The sequence below is a fragment of the Canis lupus genome, chromosome 10 (genome assembly GCF_003254725.2).
Source record: "Canis lupus dingo isolate Sandy chromosome 10, ASM325472v2, whole genome shotgun sequence".
Classification (NCBI taxonomy): Eukaryota; Metazoa; Chordata; class Mammalia; order Carnivora; family Canidae; genus Canis; species Canis lupus.
Window position 1 is genome coordinate 50,907,856 of NC_064252.1, and position 21,727 is coordinate 50,929,582.

Here is a 21,727-nt window from a genome sequence, read left to right on the forward strand (position 1 = left end):
TGGCACCTGTTGCTTTATCTTCAGAAAAATAATTGTTATTATAAATGTGAGGGAGATTCATATCTCAACTTAGCCTCCTTATGAGTTTTCAAATCAACTTTCTGGAGCAGCTACAATATTCTCTCACCTTTCCAGAATTCAGCTTTCTGACAATTCTCCCTATACAGAAGGTACCATACAGAAAAGTGAATGAGGAAATGTGGCAGAAAGTCCTATTTGCTATCCCTTATGTCCTCTATCAAAGCCTATTTGCCTTTACTTTACACTCAAAACAGACCCCTTAGTTATTCTAATTTCTAGAATGTAGCAATTTCAAAGGGGGGGCAAAAGGATTGCTCATGGTAAGTACTCTGACCAGAGAGAGGGAGGTTTCATAAAAGCTACAAAAAGCCATGGCAAGGACTTACATATGTACAAATCTGGATCATGTAATATGGGAATAAACCATCATATATGGCTCAGCAACCTCTGACGTCATCTTTCTATTGTATTTCTCTTATAAGTCAATGTATAATTGTTGTGACTCAGTCAAGAAAATGTTAATTATGTCCATTGTTTAAAAACCAGGGAAAAGTGACACATTTGATGTAGACTGCCATTTGAAATGGTTAACATAAAAACTTCAAGGGTTAAGAAAGCAAATGCTCAGTTATCTGGGAAATTTCCACCACCCAGAAAGAGTCATTATCCAAGTGTTCTGGATAGTCAAGATTTTCCTCTCTGTTCTTTGCTTCCTAGAGCATTTAATCAAGGCCACCCACAGCCTAGAGGTTTCAGAAGTCCCCAGTTGAGCCATTTGTTCAATAACAGAGTAAACAGGGAGAAGATGAACCAGGAGGACAAGGTGCTAGGTGAGGCTTCACTTGCAGGCCCTCCCCTGAGATAGATGGGCAGTGAGTGGCTGCAGGGGAGGCTCCACACTGGGAACTCTCTACCCTCCTCTTGGACTTCTGTCCCCTAGTTAAGCCCAGAAATGGTTGGTTAGGTTCTAAAATAAATAACGCTTGTTAAGCCTAATTAGCATGTAATGCAAAAACAACTATGCAAATCATTAAAAAAACATCAACTTTGTTAGAAGTATTTCTTAACTTCAGGAGTGGCTCTTCTTTCTAGCATGCTCAGCTTTCAGAATTCATTGTTTTCTAGTCATTTAGACTACTTTAACCATCCCTCCATGGGAGGAGAGAGAGAACACTGTCTATCAGAACAGTTCCTTATCAGAAGAGATCTGCACAAAGGTAGGGCTGTGGCAGCATGGTTGTAATTGCTATAATTAGGCCAAAATGCATGTACCACATTCCCCCCTTACCTCCTTGTTCTAGAACTAGAGCTAAGATTTAAGTTAGGCTGAAATTCAGTGTGCAATTTACTTTTTGCTTCTCTCTCCTCTCTTTTTAAAAAGCTGGTAACCAGCATTAAAGACAATGTGGTCGGTATCCTTATAACTAAAATATAGCTTCATTTCTGCTCATGGAAATATGTAGTCAATTAGCTGTAATGTGGTCCAGGCTCCCTTTGATATTCTAAAATAAAAACATTCCAAGTTATTTACTTGAGAAGAGTTATTTCCAAGCACGCCCAGTAGCTGCTGTTTTTAATAATGCTGCTTTTAATGGGTGTGGGGCCTTCTGCATAGAGGGGAGAGTGTGGCTTAAAGTTCTGAACTATTATCACTGGATTTTTGGAGTAATAATTATGAAAGTTTCCATTTAGATAGAACTATTACTGAACCGTATCCATTCACACATATTTAACAATTTTTGTACTCCTTTCTCTTTTCAGATCAGGGAAGAGAAGCTAGCTGATGGGGAGATCCCATACAAGGATGACTTACTCTGGAAATTCTCCCCAAAAGAGCAATAAAGGAGCTGCCCTCTACATAGCATTGTCTGAGAAGTAGTTCCCAAATGCTTGTTATTGAATATGGCAGTGCAAGATGCTCAAGAATCTCCTGAAGAACATTATGAAAACTAAGCAAAACAAAACCCCTGGTTCTACCTCAGTTTGGAAGTAGGGATGGGATGTGATAGAAGTACAGGGGATAACCACAGAGTTGGAAAACAAGGCTTCTCAATTGTGAGGAGACCTTCTTTAAAATTTCTGTGCTGTGTGAGTTCAAGCAAATCAATCAACTTCTCTGAGCCTCAGAGTGGCCATTTATAAAGTGATGATGATATCAGTAAGTCCTACCTCAAAGGGTTGTCCTCAGAATCAAATGAGATGAGGTATGCAAAAGCACTTATTAATCTGTCAAATGCTTTGCAATTTTGGCTAAACGTAGATATTGAAATCCCAGTAGAATTTGTACAAAGACTTGAGAGACAAAAAAAGAAGTGACACAAACAAATGGCAAGATATTCTATGCTCACAAATTGGAAGGATTAATATTATTAAAATATCTGTACTACCCAAAGCTATCTACAGATTTAATGGAATCCTTATCACAATACCAACATTTTTCACAGAACTAGAACAATACTAAAATTTGTATGGAGCCACAAAAGACCCCAAATAATGATTTTGAGAAAGAAAAACAAAGCTGAAGCTTTCACAGATACAAATTTTAAGATCTGTAATATAGATTTTTAAGATACACTACAAAGCTGTAGTAATCAAAACAGTATGGTACTGACACACAATGGACAGATAGATCAATAGAACAGAACAGAGAGCCCAGAAAAAAACCCATGCTTTTATGGTCAATTAATCTATGACCAAGGAGGCAAGAAAATGCAATGGAGAAAAGATGGTCTCTTCAATAAATGGTACTGGAAAAACTGGACAGCTATAGATAAGAGAATAAAACTGGACCACTTTCTTATACCATACACAAAAACTAAAATGGTTTAATGACCTAGATGTGAGACCTGAAAACACAAAATTCTAGAAGAGAACACAAGCAGTAATCTCTGACATCAGCCAAAGAATATTTTTCTAAATATGTCTTGTCAGAAAAGGGAAAAAAAGCAAAAACAAAAACAAAAAACTATTGAGACTACACCAAAATAAAAAGCTTTTGCACAGTGAAGAAAACCATCAATAAAAGAAAAGACAACCTATTAAATAGATTTTTTCAAATGACATATCCAATAAAAGGTTAATATTTAAAATACATAAAGAACTTATATAACTCAACAGCAAAAAAACAAATAATCTTATTAAAAATGGGCAGAGGATCTGAATAGATATTTTTCCAAAGAAGACATCCAGATGGCAAACAGACACATGAAAAGATGTTCAACATCACTAATCATTACGGAAAGACAAATCAAAACCACTATAAGATATTATCTTACCCCTGTCACAATGGCTAGGATAATAAAGACAAATAATAAATGTTGACAATGATGTGGAGAAAAAAAAACCTCATGCACTATTGGTGGGGATATAAATTGGTATAGCTACTGCAGAAAAGTGTGGAGGTTCCTCAAAAAAAAATTAAAATAGAACTACCATATGATCTATTAATTCCACTACTGAGTATTTATCCAAAGAAAATGAAGACACTAATTCAAAACACCCCTATGTTTATTGCAACATTATTTACAATAATCAAGAGATACAATCAGTCTAAGTGTCCATCAACAAATGACTGGACAAAGAAGATGTGGTATACACAATGGAATATTAGTCCTTAAAAAAAAGAAATCTTGTTATTTGTAACAATATAGATGTACCTAGAGGGTATTATGCTAAGTGAAATAAAGCAGAGAAAGATAAATACCATATGATTTCATTTATATGTGGGATCTAAGAAGCAAAACAAATGAACAAACAAAAAGCAGAAACTCATAAATATACAGAACAAATTGATGGTTGCCATGGTGAAAGGGAACAAAATGGGTGAAGGGAAGTGGGAGCTACAGGCTTCCAGTTATGGAATGAGTAAGTCACAGGGATAAAAGGCACAGCATAGAGAATACAGTCAGTGGTACTGTGATGGGGTTCAACTACACTTGTGGTGAGCACAGCATGAAGTATAGACTTAATTAATCTCTATGTTGTACACTTGAAACTGATGTAACACTGTGTGTCAACTATACTTCAATTAAAAAAAAAAGAATCAACATATGGTTTGGAAGGAGTTTTCAATTTACCTGGAGAGATAAGGAAAGAGGGAAATGGTATAAATGGTAAAAACTATATCTAACATCCTATTGAAGCACTAAAAAGCATTGTTAGTGTATACTGTGGGTTCTGTGCTAGAATAAATCATATGGGTGACTGAGAAGTATTATACCTAACATGGATATTTTTCTAAAAGAGCTTCCAGTTTGGTGGAGAGAATAATACAGAGATAATATAATCAGAGTAAATTCTAAATATTATGGTCCCACCTATAAAGGGTTACTTAGAAGCTGTGAGGAATAGCAATAGGCACTGTTGTAGTCCAGGAAGAGATGCAACTGTAGTGGGCTTGGAGTTAGAACAGCAAAGGGGAAAGAGAGAAGATCATTAGGGGACTAGCAAAGACCAAGCATAGACGCAGAAATACACATGCGGTAAGGAGCACCAATAACAAGACCAGCCTGGCTGGAATGGTGGAGCCTATTACAGAGGGCCTTAAAAGCTCAGCTGAGAAGTTTGTACTTGATATATTTCTACATATTCTGTATACATGAGAGGGGCCTATTTACACACCAACCCTTGAAACTCTGGAACTGTACTGTCCAATATGAAAACAGCTAGCTGGTCTGATATGCTTTAAATATAAAATATATACTAGATTTCAGAGATTTATTATTTTAAAAAATCACTAAATTTTTATATTGATCATTTGTTGCTATGATAGTATTTTAAATATTATTAAAATTATTTCACTTGTTTCTTTTCTTTTTAATGTGGTTGCTAGAAAATGTTACGTTACACATGGGAGTTGCATTGCATTTCTATTAGACAGCCCTGTTCTAGAATGTCAGGATGGGCTTTGAAGAATTTTATTTGTAAGAAGATCCAAGGGACACAGGAACCCTGGGAGAAAAAAAAGAGGCTTTGAAGGAGATGGTTTGGGAGATGCCCAGAAAGCCAGAATTAAAGTATTATATCCCTCCACCCACATTCTACACACCAAGGAGAACCATGGATGACACTGAATTAGGAGTCAAGGCAGTGGGATTTAACCTTGGAGTAGTGCATATAGGTTGGTATTGAGGGCTATTTTTGTGCACAACACTGAGGGATATCCTTCAAAGAAAAGACTCATTAAGAAATTGAGAAATCCAGTAATGTGCAAGAGTTGTAGCAGGAGGGCCTATGTTTAAGGACTAGAGCCTTAAAAGTCCTGAGCCTGAATGAGAGACAGAGACCTCCTGTATGTCAAGAAAATATCACTGGCTACATGGGCCACATGGTCTACTACCACTGGGCAGGCCCCAGGGAGTGAGACATGTCTTGTCAGAAGAAAGAGGTATTGAGGTGGCTCCAGCTACCAGGAAGCAGGGTGGAAAGCAGTAGCTCTGACCCAAAAAAAGATAGCAATATTCTCCAAGGAGAAGAAGCAAGCCCCTAGAAAACAGAGAGGCTTACAACAGTTTGTTTGGGCCTAGAGTCAAAAATTATTCTATTGTTTTATATATATATATATAAAACACACATATCCTGATATGCTATCTTTAATAGAACTGTACTCCAAAGAGGGTGAGTTGTGTTAATGGAGAGGCAGTGATTTTTCTGAGCATGTCCACAGGTATAAATTTTGGGTAGAATCTAGCTGTAACTCCTTTTCCCCAACCACCTCACCCTCATCCAGGTTGGCTGTCAGCATTATAAGAGAGTGAGAAGAATTAGAGGGAGTGGTAAGCAGAGGAGAGGAGAAAGGCTCTTCATTTTGTGATATGATCCTCTTCTTGAAACCCCACCAAATCTTACAAAAATTTGATCAACCTCACCAATATTTGGCATGAGTGAATTTCTTGGAAAAACCAGCGGAGACTGAGTTTTGCCTCTGGGGTAATCTAAGGAGAAACATACAGCATGTTCAAAGGCCCAGCCAGACCTCAAAATTTAAGTCATTCTGTTCCATTTCATATTAGTGAGACAGAGAACAGAGAAGAAAGAAAGAAAGAAAGAAAGAAAGAAAGAAAGAAAGAAAGAAAGAAAGAAAGAAAGAAAGAAAGAAGAGAGGGAGGCTATAAAAAAGAGACAGGAGGGAAAGAGAAAGAAGAAAAAAGAAAAAGAGAGTAAATTAAAAATTTGGAGTTTAGAGTCACAGTCCCTGGCTCTGTGGACTGTGCTGTTTTAAGGCACTGCTGTCTTCCTGGGAAAATACACTCAACTTTTCCAAAGCTCTTTTATCACATCCTTTTTAAAAAATTGCTTTTGGTTTTAGTATAGCCTTCATCGGCTCAAAGACCACATGCTGAAAGCCTGAAAAGTGAAAGATGTCGGGTCCCCAGACAGAAGGATCTGAGTGGCTTCAGATTCAAGAACTAGGGTTAGAGGAGGAGGCTGGGAGGGTCAGAAGAGGGAGCCAGGGAGAATGGGAGGGGTGGGATCATGACACTTGCCTTCCTGTTCTCCTACTCATCTGTTAGTATTGGAATGAGTAGGCTTCTGGAATTCAGCTGAGCATTGAGATATTTTTCCTGTTGCTTTTTGGGCTCCATGTGTTAACTGAGGGTTCCCACACACAGCTCTTCAGACCTTAAGCCAGCTCTGCAGCTGGCAGTGTGCGTTTCTGCCTGGCACTGGGGAAGGAGAAGTGGGCAGGAAGAAGGACCTCAGGAAAGGGGAGGGCTCTGCACAGGGGACCTGGAGTGTCCTAAATGAAGCTCTGTCTGAGTCGACCAGTAAAACTGTGTTTACTCCAGCAAGAATCACCTTGGCAACCAACAGAGCCAAAGGAGTCCTAGTTTTTAGGAGTGTGTTATGATGGGGCAGCTTAAAGATATAAATATAAATATGAGTTTTGTATGTGCATGTGTACATACAGAGATAGTACTGTGTGTACATTTTTGTGTCTGTGGGTCTGGCTCTACCAGTTTTCATCCTAAAGAAGTGATCAGTCTGACATAATGAGATTTTCTCACATTATTTCTTGATTGCCATGCTGCCTATCTTTTGATGATATATTGGATAACACTGAAGATATGATGAATTCTGTTTCAGAATATGGTACTATAATCAATGTGGCAGAGGGAGAGAGGAGGGACAATTATATTTCCCCAGAGCATCAGAATTTCCTCAGGTCATCATGGGCTTAGGACCTGAGCCTCAGATCATCACATCAAACAGATACAGTTCTCTCAACAATAATCAGGTTCCATGGTTTCCAATCATCACACCTATTGGTTATTTTTCAATAATAGTTGCCAGTAGTATAATCTAGGCTCTTCTCCTTCTCAGAAGGAAAGCAAGAAATAACATTCATTCCAGGAAATTCTTTGATAAGCACAGAAGGTCAGGATAAAAGAAATGAGTTACCCCAAGAAATACTGTTATTTGCTGTAACAACCATCTATTAGAGGACACCAACCAAATGACCAGGAATATTCACCCTGGGGCATGTTCTCTTTGTCACAACTAAAACACAAAGGCAAATGCTCCCTTTGGGACTTTCTCCCACTACTTAGATTACAATCTCTTTCTTCAAATGGTCCAAGGAAGAGGGCTAGATCTTTTTTTTTTTTAAGATTCCATTTTCTTTATTCATGACAGACACAGAGAGAGAGAAAGAGGCATAGGCAGAGGGAGAAGCAGCCTCCATGCAGGGAGCCCAATGTGGGACTGGATCCCGGGACTCCGGGATCACGCCCTGAACCAAAGGCAGATGCACAATCACTGAGCCACCCAGGCGTCCCAAGAGCGCTAGATATAAAGTGGTATTGGTGGATATGTAACCAGGAGGTATTTATAGTATAAAAATCAACTAGACGTGATGAATGATTAGATGCAAGACTGAGAAAAAGAGGAATGTAGAGTGACATACCTATTTCTGGCAGGTGAGAAGAGTAGTTAATTATGTCACTAACTGAGATGGAAATTATATAAAGACTCAAAGAGGAAGAGGATGCATTAACACACAAGAGATTCCACCGATTTCTTGCAAGTTAGAAAGCTAATGGAAGGAACATAATTGATTATAGAGTACAGAAAGTCATGAATCACAGAAAGGAACACTGAGGAGAAAGGGATAAAAACTTGGAAATCCAGGGCGCCTGGGTGGCTTAGTCCTGTTAAGTGCTCTACTCTTGATTTCCTAAGGTCACCATTTCAGGGTGGTGAGATTGGCCTGTGTGTTGGGTTTCATGCTTAGCATGGTGTCTGCTTGAGATTCTCTCTCTCCCTCTGCCCTGTTCCCACTTGCGCATGTGCATGCATGCTCCAAATAAATAAACAACTCATAAAAAAAAAAATCTTGGAAATCCACAAGAAAACCTGAAGGGCAGGTGTGACGATGAAAACCAGGGTATAAGTTGAAAGAGTAGTTGGATCCTCAGTTCCATTCTTTCCTCCTCTGAAAACTAGCCTAATGCCATCTTGAGGGGAGATTGGAGGATTCTTTTCTGGAGAAACTGACTATACAGACACTGCTCCATAGACTGCAATCTGGGGAATTCCCGGAGAAATAGCTGGCTCCCTCAACCTGGTCCATGTATAATGAGGCTGATGAAGCCTACCATGCATTAAGTGTCATACATATATTTATTTTTTAGAGCAGTTTTAAGTTCACAGCAAAATTGAACAGAAAGTACATAGATTTTCCATGTACTTCTCTGCCTTCAAACATGCTTAAACTCCCCTGTTATCAACATCCTCCACCAACGGGGCACATTTGTGACAACACATCATGATCACCCAAAGTCCATAGTTTACATTAGGGTTCACTCCTGGTGCTGTACATTCTATGGGTTTGGACAAATTTGTAAGGACATGTATCCCCAGTTACAGTATAGTACAGAGTTGTACCACTGCCCTAAAAATTCTCTGTGTCCCATCTATTCATTTTTTCCTCCCTGCAAACCTCTGGCAACCACTCATATTCTTAATGTCACCATCATTTTGCCTTTTCCAGGATGTATTATAGTTGAAACCATACAGTATACAGCCTTTTCAGATTGGCTTCTTTCACTTAGTAATATGTATTTAACTTTCTTCCATGTCTTTTCATGGCTTGATAACCATTTGTTTTTAGCCTAAATAATACTCCACTGTCTGATGTACCAGTTTATTTATCCATTCACATCTTGGTTGCTTTCAAGTTTTGGCAATTATGAATAAAGCTGCTATAAACATCCATGCACAGATTTCTGTATAAACCTAAGTTTTCAACTCCTTTGGGTAAATATTAAGGAGCATAACTGTTGGATTATATGGTAAAAGTATGTTTAGTTTTATAAGAAACGACCAAACTAAGTTGTCTTTCAAAGTGGCTGTACCATTTTGCATTACCACCAGTAGTGAATGAGAGTCCTTGTTTCTCCACATCCCTGCCAGAATTAGTGTCAGTGTTTTGTTAAGTTTATTTTTCACCTGTTTCTCTCATTCTCTATCCATACCTCTGGCAACAATGAATCTGTTCTCGGTATTTATGAGTTCTTTTTTTTTTTTAGATTCCTTATATATGTGAGATCATCGGTATTTGTCCTTGACTTATTTCATTTAATATTTTCTTTTTAAAAAAAATTTTTTTTATTTATTTATGATAGTCACAGAGAGAGAGAGAGAGGCAGAGACACAAGCAGAGGGAGAAGCAGGCTCCATGCACCGGGACCCGACGTGGGATTTGATCCTGGGTCTCCAGGATCGCGCCCTGGGCCAAAGGCAGGCGCTAAACCGCTGCACCACCCAGGGATTCCGACTTATTTCATTTAGCATAATGTCCTCAAGGTCCATCAATGTTGTTTTGAGTGGAAGGATTTCCTTCTTTTTTATGGGTGAATAATATTCCATTGTACATATATATCACATTAACTTTATCTATTCATCCAGAGACGAACACTTAGGTTGTTCCCATGCCTTGGCTATTGTACATGATGTTGCAATGAACATGGGGTGTTCATATACCTTTGTAAGATAGTGATTTCATTTTCTTGGAATAAATTCTCTGAAGTAAAATTGCTAGATCTTGTGGTAGTTCTATTTTTAGTTTTTGAGGAACCTCTATACTGTTTTCCATAGTGGCCGCAACAATTTGCATTCCTACCAGCAATGCACAAGCGTTCCCTTTTTTCCACATCTTAACCAACACTTGTTACTCCTTGTCTTTTTGATAATGGCCATTCTGTGGGATGATATTTTATTGTGGTTTTAATTTGCATATCCTTGCTGATTCGTGATATTAAGCATCTTTTGCTGTATCTGATGGCCATCTGTATGCCTCTGCAAAAATGTCTATTCAGATCATCTGCCTACCTTTTTAAAAAGATTTTATTTATTTATTTATTTATTTATTTATTTATTTATTTATTTAAGAGAGACAGAGAGCGAGCATGAGAAGAGGGAGAATCTTGAGCAGACAGCTGGGCAGAGCCCATTGCAGGGCTCAATTTCACAACCCTGAGATCATGACCTGAGCTGAAACCAAGAGTCAGATGCTTAAGCAACTGAGTGCCTAGATGCTTCAAGTTTTCCACCGAATTTTAATAGATTTTTTTTTTCCAATTGAGTTGCATGAGATTTTTTTTTTTTTAAGATGTTGTTTATTTATTTGGAGAGAGAGAGAGAGAGAGCAAGCATGAGCGAGGGTGAGGGGCAGAGGGAGAAGCAGGTTCTCTGCTAAGCAGGGAGCCTGATGCAGGACTCCATCCCAAGATCCTGAGATCATGACCTGAGCTGAAGGCAGACTCAATTGACTAAGCCACCTAGGTACCCTGAGTTGTATGAGTTCCTTATATATTTTGGATATCAGCCCCTTATCACATATTTGATTTGCAATATTTTTCTCCCATGTTGTAGGTTGCCCTTTTACTTGGTGGTTTCCTTTGCTGTGCAGAAGCTTCTTAGTTTGGTGTAGCCCTATCTATTTATTTTTGCTTTTGTGCCTTTGCTTTTGGTGTCAAATCCAAACAATCATCGCCAAGACGGATGTCAAGGAGACTATCACACATCTTTTCTTCTAAGAGTCTTATGGTTTCAGGTCTTACATTTAAGTCTTTAATCTATTTTGAGTTTATTTTTGTATATGGGATAAGACAGAGGTCCAGTTTTATTCTCTTCTGTGTGGCTGTCCAGTTTTCCCAACAGTATTTATTGAAGACACAGTCCTTTCCCCATTCTATATATTATTGGCTCCTTTGTCATAAATTAATTGACCATATATGCATGGGTTTATCTCTGGGCTCTCTATTCTGTTCCATTGATCTATGTGTCTGTTTTTATGTCAATATCATACTGTTTTGATTTCTATAGCTTTGTAATATAGTTTGGGCCAGTTTCATCTGTTCACTCTAACAGGAGGATAATGGTATCTCATCATTGTTTCCATTTAGATTTACCTGATGACATATGCTGTGGAACATCTTTTTGTACTCTCATTTGCCATCTATACATTTTGGGTGATGTGTCTTCTAAGATATTTGGCCCATTTAGAAAATCAGGTTGTTACTTTTCTTTTTGTTGCATTTTAAGCATAATTTTTATATATGGGGTAAAAGTCCTTTAGTAGATATGTCTTTTGTAATCATTTTCTCCCAGTCTGTGGCTCCTCTATTTATTCTCTTGACAATATCTGTCACAGAGCAGACTTTTTTTTTTTTTTTAACTCTAATGAAATAGAGCTTATCATTTCTTTCTTTCTTTGGTGTTGTATCTAGAAAGTTGTTGCCAAACTCTAGGTCATCTGGGTTTGTTCCTAGGTTATCTACTAGGAGCTTTATAATTGTGTGCTTAGGGTATAGGTCTGTGATCCTTTTCGAATTAATTTTTTATGAAGGATGTAAAGTCTGCATCTAGATTTATGTTTTTTATATGTGGATATCCAGTCAGTCCAGGACCATTTTTTGAAAAGACTATCATTGATCCATATTGTCTTTGCTCTTTGTGAAAAATCAATGGACTATGTGTGGATCTATTTCTAGGCTCTCTGTTCCATTCCACTGATTAATTTGTCTATTTTTTCACCAATATCACATTGTGTCAATTACTGTAGCTTTATAGGTAGTCTTAAATTTGGGTCTTATCTGTCTTCCACCTTTGTTTTTCTTCTTCAGTATTGTGTTGGATATTTTGGGTCTTGGTTTCTTCATATAAACTTTAGAATCAGTTTGTCAATATCCACAAAATAACTTGCTGGGACTCTGATCGGGATTGCATTGAATATATAGATCATGTATGTAAGTACTGATATCTTGACAATATTGAGTCTTTTTACCCATGAATATAAAATATTTCTCCACTTACTTAACTCTTCTTTGATTTCTTTCATCAGAATTTCAGTTTTCCTCAGATAGACTTTGTACATATTTTGTTAGTATCTAAGTATTTCATTTTGAGAGATACTAATGTAAATAGCACTGTGTTTTTAATTTCAGATTCCACTCTTTCACTTCTGGTATATAGAAAAGGGACTTTTGTAAATTAACCTTGTATCCTAAAAGCTTGTTGTAATCACCTATTAGTTTCAGGATTTTAAAAAATGATTTCTTCAGATTTTCTGCATAGACAATCATGTCATTTGCAAAGACAGTTTTATTTCTTCTTTATATAAATATGTATTTATATAAAAATACATTTTAGGGGATCCCTGGGTGGCTCAGCGATTTGGCGCCTGCCTTCAGCCCGGGGCATGATCCTGGAGTCCCGGAATCAAGTCCCACGTCAGGCTCCCTGCATGGAGCCTGCTTCTCCCTCTGCCTGTGTCTCTGCCTCTCTCTCTCTCTTTGTCTCTCATGAATAAATAAAATAAAATCTTTTTTAAAGATGAAAAAATATATTTTATTTATTTTTAATTTTTCATTTTATGTTTATTTTTATATCAATATATTTATGTAAAATATATAAATTTCTTCTTTATATAAATATACATACATATATACATTTTTTTTCCTTTTCTTGTCTTGTCTTGTTGCATTAGCTAAGACTCCAGTATGATATTGAAAAGGAATGCATGAGAGGGGACCACCTTGCTTTGTTCCTGATCTTAGTGGGAAAGCTTTGCATTGATCACCATTAAGTATAATGTTAGCTGTAGGTTTTTGTGGTTTTCTTTATCAAGTTGAGGAAGTTTCCTTCTATTTCTAATTTACTGAAAGTTTTTATCACGAATATGTTTGATTTTGTCCGCATCTATTGTATGGTCATGTGATTTATTCTTCTTTAACCTATTGATGTGATTTATTACATTCATTGATTTTTGAATGTTTAACTAGCTTTGCATGCCTGATATAAATTCCACCTAGTTGTATAATATTTTTCTTTTTTACATTGTTGGATTTGATTGCCAACATTTGGTTGAGGATTTTTGCATCTATGTTAATGAGAGAGATTAGTCTAACAGATACTGTGTCTAACAGAAATTAGTATAAACGCTCACCAATAGACGAGAACACTCCTATGAGGTAGTCAGAGTAACCAAAATCATGGAGACAGAAAGTAGAATGGTGGCTACCAGAGACTGGAGGAAGGAGGGAAGAGAAAGTGTTGAATAGGTATAGAGTTTGTTTTATAAGATGAAAAGAGCTATGAAATGAATTTTGGTGATAGTTGCACAAAATTATGAGTGCATTTAATACCACTGACCTGCACACTTAAAAATGGGTAAGGTGAAAAAAAAAATGGGTAAGGTGGTAAATTTTATGTTAATCACAATAAAAATTTTGAAAAAAAAAAAGAGAGAGAGATAGTAGAATGTTCAGAGAAGCACTATTTATAATAGCCCTCCAACAGGCAATTACCTAAATATCCAACTGTAGAGTGAATAAATTGTATATTCACACAGTGAAACACTATACAGCAAGTGGAAAGCACAAAGTATTGCTATACGTAAAAACATGATGTTTAGTGAAAGAAGCCAGAGATGAAAGAGTACATATTCTATGATTCCGCTTACATTAAGTATAAAAATAGCAAATTTGAGCAAAAATGAATTTGTGCTCTTATAAGTCAGGCAAGTATGTACCCTGGTGGAAAGGGGAGGGAAGGGTTAGCGATTGGAGGAGGGCATGAGGGGCCCTGGGACACTGGTAGTGTTCTTTTCTTGGTCTAGGTGTTGGGATGTTTAGCCTGAAAGTTCAATGTAGTATATAAATTATGCCTCAATAAAAAAATCAAGGCAACAAATTTAAAAATAAAAAATTGGTTTCAATAAAACCTCTACTTTACAGATGTGGATATTGAGGGTTGGAAAGGTTAAATGATATAGGCCTTGTCACCTGATTGTCAAGAAACAGAACTGAAAACCACCAAGGTGTGGGGGCTGTGTGCACTTTGTCTACACCTCAGAGTAACTGCTGGTTATTTCCCTAGGAGATTTGGAGGTTTTCGGTTTGTTTGTGTTGTTTTTCAGGGGCAGGGTGGGAGTGAGGAGTGGGAACCAGTGAAGAGGAAGTGGACCTATGAGCAACATATGTAAAGCACTTAGGCCAGAGCTCAGCACATAGTAGAACCTTAACAAACGCTACATTTACCTCACACACATCCCCCTTTCCAAGGAAATGAAATGGAGAGAATGTTGAAGAGTGCTGGTGGCTCTGGAGTAGACACTGCACGCTCCAGAACAGAGTGATTAGACTGATCGTAGGTTTGTGTTGAAAGCTCTGGTCTCCACTGCCAGGGTAACCTCTCCTGGGGATGAGCAAGTGAAGGGGCTTCTGATTTAGGCTAGTATTCCTTGCTGGTTATTTGTAGGGCAAGTGAGGACCTGACTTGAGCAGTAGAGACTCATTGTGGAAAGGGGGGGAGGGGTTCCTAATACCCTGATGTCCAAAAATAGTGTGTGTGTGTCTATGTGTGTGTGTGTCTGTGTGTGTAAGGAGGTGGACTCCTTTATGTGCTCTGCATTGACATTCTTGCTTGTTGCTTCTTTTGTGGCCTATGAGCCAAGTTGGGCAGGTCAGGGTATACACACTGATTTCTGCTTAGACAAAAGACAGCCCTGTGCTCTGAGCTCCTCAGCACCCTTAGAAACCTGTGTTTTTTAGGTCTGGAGGCCAGTGTTGTCCTTTTACCCAGATGGGCCGCAAAGATTTTCCCGGGAAGCATTCCTGCCAGCCACGGATTTCACATCATGACAGCGACACCTTGTGGCCAAGGGTGAAAGTCCAGCCCGCCCCCCTCCGTATTGGCTCCGGGAGCGAGGGGAGGAGTTTAGGGAGGTTCCAGACCCTGCCCTTTATACACAGCTTCCAGGAGTCATTAATCCCTAGGCTGCCAGTTCCGCACAACTCAGGCCTTAATCATATCCTGTCCTGGGTTGCCCTCTGTTTCATGTGTAATCATTTAAAATCATTTTGTCTACCAAATTAGCCTAAGGTTTTGAGGCTAGGACTATTGGAATCACAGACCTTTTCAAGTCAGATGGGAATTTAGGGTCTTCTAATCTGACTCATGGGTTTTTCAGATGGGGAACAAAAATGCTAGGAGGTGACGGGAATTGCCCAGCTACTTAAAGGTGAGGTTTGGAACAGAGCCCAGATCTCCTGAACACTCTCAGTCCAGTGCTTTCCATGGCACCATGCTATTTCTTTGTGTCACGCACAGTATTTGCACACAGGGGGCCTAGCACACAGTGGGCACCCCATAAATACCATTTGACTGACAGATCATTGCCCTTGCTACCTACTTGCCACCAAACTGAGTTTTCAATTGTTATCTGGGCCATCTCCCACTTTTGGGCCTCTTGAGAATTCTGATGAATTAAAGTGGCCACTTTTGCTGTAGTAAGTCTCTGTCTTTTCCCATTTATAAAGCACACAGTGAGGATTCAAGGAAAGAAGTGAAAAAGAGATACAAAATTTAAAGTAAAAGTCCAAATCTCAGCATCCATTCAGACCAAGTGTCTACAGTGAACTCCATAGGCTCTATGCTCAGTGTTTCTCAAATTTCGAGTGCATCTAAATCTCTTGTTAAATCTTGTTTAAAAATCTTGTTAAAACACGTGTTAGGGGGACACCTGGGTGGCTCAGCAGTTAAGAGTCTGCCTTCAGCTCAGGGTGTGATCCTGGGGTCTTGGGATCGAGTCCCACGTTGGCTCCCTGTGAGGATCCTGCTTCTCCCTCTGCCTATGTCTCTGCCTCTCTGTGTGTGTGTCTCTCATTAATAAATAAATACAATCTTAAAAAAGAAAAACAAAACACATGTTATGATTCAGGAGGTCTGGGGTGGGACCTGAGCTTCTGCATTTTTTTAAAAAGACTTATTTATTTAAAAGGTAGGGGAGGCGCCGGGTACAGAGGGAAAGAGTCTTAAAGCACAGAGCTCTATATCAAGGCTTGATCTCCGGACCCTGAAATCAGGAACTGAGCTGAAACAAAGTCGGATGCTCAATTGACTGTGCCACCCAGGCGGCCCAAGCCTCTGCATTTCTAACAAGCTCCTAGATGTTGCTGATTCTGTCTTTTGAGGAACAGAGATGCAGGTAACTACCCCACCCTGGCCCAAGGCTTCAGAGAAGGCCACTAGCCCAACCTGAGCCTCTCCTTCCCCCTCAGCCCTGTTGACCTTGGCTTCTGGGAGAAAGGAACAGAGCTCCTCAGTGAGTCATTCCAAGTCCCTTTCCTCACTCCATCTCCTATCTACTCCCCAAGATCCTGCTATCAGACAATCTGGAGAGAAGGCAAGGTTGAACCTGACCAAAACCCTGCAGCCAAAAGGGGAGATAGACTTGCTGTTGACATACCTTACAATTTTCCAGAGGAACAGCCCTGCTTGCTTGCCATTTTGTATCTGGGTGCTATGACATCCCTATAAAACAGTTCTCTTTTTTATTATAAAATACATTTTAATCTATATAGCTTAATTATAAGATAATTTATAGACTATACATATTTTCATTTTTATTATTCTTTTCTCACCACTAAACACACTAAAAAAAACAAACCCAAACCATTAATGCTAGATTGAAGAAAGGAAGGAAATGGGAATTTACTGAACCACTACTTGTGACCAAAATTATGAATATTTTTTTCAAAGATTTTATTTATTTATTTGAGAGAGAGAGAGAGAGAGAGAAAACCAATGGGGGAGGGGTAGAGGGAGAAGCAGGCTCCCCACTGAGTAGGGAACCCAAAGCAGGGCTTGATCCCAGGACCTGAGATCATGACCTGAACCCAAGGCACAGGCTTAATCAGCTGAGCTACCCAGGCACCCTTATGATGAGAATTTTTATGCATAACTCACTTAGTCCTCATGATGCCTTCACAAGACAGTGTTATAACCCTATGGTTATAGATAAGGACAGTGAAGCTCAAGGAGGTTATATAAATTACCCAGGGCCACTGAGCAGTATTAGGAGCACAGATAAGTCTGGTTGAAAAGTTTCTTTCCACTATAATTATAATAGATACAGATATTTACACTGTGCTTACCATAGACCAAACACTGCACTAAGCATATAAGTTAATTTGTATAATCTTCACATCAACCTTAGGAGGCAGATACTATTTACCTATCATATTCCTGAGTCTTGTTTTTCCACCTGAAAGAGTCCTGAATGTGCAGGTAGTTTCATATTTCTGTGTGCACAAAAGTTGCAACCTCGTATACCTATCCCAGCTCTTCTCTAGCCCTTCTCTTTTTTGAACTTTAGTTTCCTTACCTGTAAAGTGGGGATAATGAGAATCTACTTCAAAGGACTGCTGCATAGGAATAATAACATCACAGGTCCATAAAGAGTACCTATTTATTACTACAATGTATATACACATTCCTTCTGAGGCAATGAACCAGTTAAATGAATATAAAGAAAGGTTGAGAAGGCTGACCTGATATACCCCAAATAACAAATAACTCCCTTAATTTCTTTAAAAGCACACACTTAGAAATTTATTATTTTTAGTGAGAACTGGGGAAAAAAAGAGAACGCTACAGGTTGAATGAGAAGGCTCTCAGGACAAACTTCCTCAACTTTATAGCTTTGCTAATTCAGCAACTGATGGTAGGACTAGGCTCTCAAATCGTCATTCGCCTCAACCCTGACCCAGCTCTGAATTCAAGCCCAAGGCTTTCCACTGGAGACTTCTAGAATGACAGGATGTTTTTCTCTCCCTTTTTTTTTTTTTTTTTTTTTTTTTTTTTGAGGGAGTGGAAGAACAGGAGTGCTTTCTATGAGCAGACCAAAGTAACTTATTTTATTGGTACTTTTGGAGAGAAGCTAGTATTGAAGGAACTTAAGGTACTGTGGTAATATGACTGTGCCAATGATAAGACTGAAAACTTCTTAGAAGAAGCAAAATCTGAAAGCAGAAAATAGTTACTCTTGTCTCTGAAAAGAAAATAGACACAAAATAAGATGACTGTTTTTATTGGTCTTTTTTATGCTTGTTGTGTCTAAAGAATGGGGTATTTGTCTTGAAAACCAATGTATTCTCCAAATCAAGATACATCTGGCTTACTGATTGTAACATCCCTGCTTTTTTTTCCCCTAATGGGTTGTTTCTGATTTGTAAAAAATAAAATAAAATACAATGAACATCATCCATATGCTCAATGCAATGAGCACATGACTTATAAGTTTTAAATTCCTGGAACCGGATTCCCAATGTGATTACAATGGGTTGTAAAAATGGGTGAGAGAACTAGTTCCCAAGTGAGGGTGTCTATTTACCATCTACTGGCATCTGTGACACTTTGGAGTAAGACGATAATCATCCAGGAAGAAATGACTACTGGTGACTCATCAATCCATGAACTTTGCACTAATTACAGTGCCTCAGTTTCCCTATTTTATAAAATGAAGCCTGCCTCTGTGGCCTGTTTGGAAAGTTGAGGGAGATAATGGTCTTTGAGTGCTTTGGAAATACAGAATATATTATAAATGCTAAATAATAATAACAATAATAATAGGGAGTCTTTAATAACAGGGGTCCTTTAATAATACTCATCAAGTATAATAACATTACTAACCGGTGGGAACAAGACAGAGTGCCTCTCTGTCTTCTTAATCATTAGTTTCTATCATGGGAAATTGGTGGGGGATTGGCGCCTCCGTAGTTGCTCATGCTCCTCAGGAGGCAGAGGCCCCTCAGGAAGGCACCTGCTCTCCCCTGGATTCTCCAGTTAACACCTGGTTGCCTCGAGGAGGGCAGGAGCCCATGCGATGGGGAGGTGGCCGCAGAGGCACTCCAGTTCAGCGCCTGTGCCTGTGCGCAGGGAACATGATTTGTAGATGTCGGTTGCCAGCTGGATGGGGAAGGAAGGTGCTCGCAGGCCCCAGAAGCTGCGGGCGCGGGGTCGGGCCGAGGCGCCGGTGTGGTCCCCCGATCCCGCCACGAGATGGCGACAATCCAGCTGGAAACGCCTGCCCGGGGTGGCCCTGCCCGTCTCCGAGCGGCGAAGGGCTTCCTCCCTCCGACACAAAGGAGGGGTCTTTCGGGCCAGAAGAGGCCTCTGGGGGGACCGGAGCGGGACCGGGAGCCTCTGCCGCGACTCGGTCCGCCCGGAGCAGGAGTGCGCCGCTTCCTTCTCAGCCCCCGCGGCGTGCGGCTTCGCGGGGCCGGAACGCTCGGGGGGATGTTGTGCAAAAGCGCCCAGGAAATTCCAGGTTCGACCTCGCCCTCCGCCCAGAGGCGGTCCAGCCGCTTCCCGGCCCGGCGACATTCCCGGGATTCCGGCAGGGGGAGCGGGTGCTTCCTGCCCTCCCCCCGCCCCCCCCCGGCTCTCGGGACCGGCCGGGCGGGGCGCACCCCGGGTCGAGGGCTGCGGGGGCTGCGGGGGCTGCGGGGGCTGCGGGGGCCCCGGCCCGGCCCCCGACCCGACCCGACCCGACCCGCGCGCAGCCGCAGGGGCGCGCTCCCCCCGCCCGCCGCTCCCCCCGCGGGGGCCGTCCGCGGGCCTTCCCGGCTTGGGGCGGCGGTTCTCTTTGTTTCCTTTTGTTTCGTTTCGGTTTGAATGTCGAGGAACCGCCGCACCCGCGCTTGTCTCAGGCTGGAGTAAACTTGCTTTGAAACGTCGGAGCTGTTAGGAAACACACAGATTCCAATCTCCAGGCCCCGAGGATGAGCTCCCTGCCCCCCGGCCCCCCGGCCCCCCGGCCCCCCGGCCCCGGCCCCGGCCCCCGCCCCCCGGCCCCGCGACGACCCCGCGACGACCCCGCCCCTGCAGCGCGGGACCTGGCCGGCACCGCCGGGCGTGGGAGGGGGGCCCGCCCGCAACCGGGTGGCAGGCCCCGGCCCGGCCCCAGCCCACCACTAGCAAGCCCAGCCTAATGGGGTTGGGGCGGAGGTCATAGGAACCGCGAGCACGGACTCAGCAGGTGCCACACACCATTACCTCGTTTATGCCCCGCGCACCATCAGTGTCTCCATTTTACAGATGAGGAAACCAAGGTTTAGAGATGCCGAGTAGTCTGCCCAAAGCCGTACAACTCTTGAATGGCGGGGCTGGGACTCGAATCCAGATCTGCATTTCCCCAAAGCACCCGGCCGGCCGTGGTACCTCCTTAGCTAGGCCCTGCGGCCGCACTGGGAGACAGTGCACCGGGGATACTCGGGGCTATGACGGTGCTTACACAACCGGGCAGACAACCAGGGATATTTTGGACTCTTTCTGCCTTTCCATGAGTGCTGTAGAATTGGGCTAGACTAGCCTGCCTTTTTCCCTTCCTTACAAAGTGCATATTAGAAAGTAGGGACTTGGGGGGATCCCTGGGTGGCTCAGCGGTTTAGCGCCTGCCATTGGCTCAGGACATGATCCTGGAGTCTCGGGATCGAGACCCACATCGGGCGCCCTGCATGGAGCCTGCTTCTCCCTCTGCCTGTGTCTCTGCTCCTCTCTCTCTCTGTGTCTCTCATGAATAAATAAATAAATAAATAAAATCTTAAAAAAAAAAAAAGAAAGAAAGAAAGAAACTAGGGACTTTTTTTTTTTTTTTTTTTTACTGAGTGCATATTATATACTAGGGACTTTTCTAGGCGCCGAAACATCTCAGTGAACAAGACAGACCACACTCACTGTATGACCTTTGGCAAACTGCTTAATATTCTAGTTTTTAAGTTTTTAGTTCCCATCCCACCCCACCTTCTGTATGTGGCTTTGAAATGGGCAGCTGGGGGCTCTGCTAACAGGATTTCTCCTTTGCTGCTGCTCCTGTTAAGTTTTGTCACTAGGGGCTCTAGAGAGGGACTCAAGACAGGAGGAGGAAAGACCCTCTCTTTGAGGCTTGCTCTCCCTGTCACCCTCACCATAGCACCTGTGGTGGGTTCTGGCCTCCAGTTTCCATCAGCAACGGCATGCAGTATCATCATGCCCCCTCCTCTGCCGCCTGAGCCCAGGCCCTGAGCCTCTCCCCTGAGCTCCTAGATTTTCATAGCCTTGTCTCTTTCCTTGGTTTCCCAGTCTTGCCCGGAGTTGGGGGGGCAGGGGGGGGTAGTAGCTCCATTCACCACTGTTGTGTTAATGTTCCCCTTCCCACCCCCACCCCCAGTCCTCCAATACCTATAGCAATGGTGTGCTGGTAAATATTTAATAACCAGCTCCCCCAGCAAAACAAAAACAAAAAGAAATCTGATTTGTCATGTGTACTCATTTTCATAATATAAATCATTTACCGTGGGCAATTTTCAACCACCAACCTGACATCACTAAAGTTAAGCTGGTTTTGATGAGGGGTAGAAGCAGAGAGATGTTCACCTGT

At 41.1% G+C, this 21,727-nt stretch overlaps 1 long non-coding RNA gene across 1 annotated transcript; it reads left to right on the plus strand.

Moving 5' to 3' along the window:
* Positions 1-736: 736 nt before the first annotated feature.
* On the plus strand, positions 737-3,348 carry LOC125756004 (uncharacterized). The gene is made up of 2 exons (XR_007413793.1): positions 737-851; positions 1,783-3,348. It is a non-coding gene; the product is annotated as an uncharacterized LOC125756004 (long non-coding RNA).
* The last annotated feature ends 18,379 nt before the right edge of the window (positions 3,349-21,727 follow it).